This window comes from Oxyura jamaicensis, chromosome 7 (genome assembly GCF_011077185.1).
Source record: "Oxyura jamaicensis isolate SHBP4307 breed ruddy duck chromosome 7, BPBGC_Ojam_1.0, whole genome shotgun sequence".
In the NCBI taxonomy this organism is placed as follows: domain Eukaryota; kingdom Metazoa; phylum Chordata; class Aves; order Anseriformes; family Anatidae; genus Oxyura; species Oxyura jamaicensis.
Window position 1 is genome coordinate 28,761,422 of NC_048899.1, and position 424 is coordinate 28,761,845.

Below are 424 nucleotides of genomic sequence, written 5' to 3' on the forward strand. Positions count from 1 at the left end.
AAAAAAAAAAAAAAGTTGTATGTTTTCAAGGGTCTGTGTGTACACGTGGTGAGTAACAGCACTCCCAGGGCTGTGCTGTGTGTCAGGTCACACCTCGCTCTCACCGCCTGCCTTGTTTTTCTCAGGCTGACGAGCTCCTGACTAATGACAGTCACTGCTGCTTAATCAGGAAGCAATTTAAGGATAACCTTTTTTAATTAACTAGCAGAGAGAAGAATGAATAAATAAACTGTGAAACAGCCAGCTGGCTTCTGTGTCCCCAGCCGAGGGATCTGTTGGGTGAGAGAAAATGGCATTTGGGGACAGCTCCAGACCTGCTGCTGGGAAGGGCAGTGACAGCATGAGACGGAAGGGGGTCACAGCACTTCCCAGGACTGTTTCCTTGCCTTTTTTTTTTTTTTTTTTTTTTTTTTTTTTTTTTTTT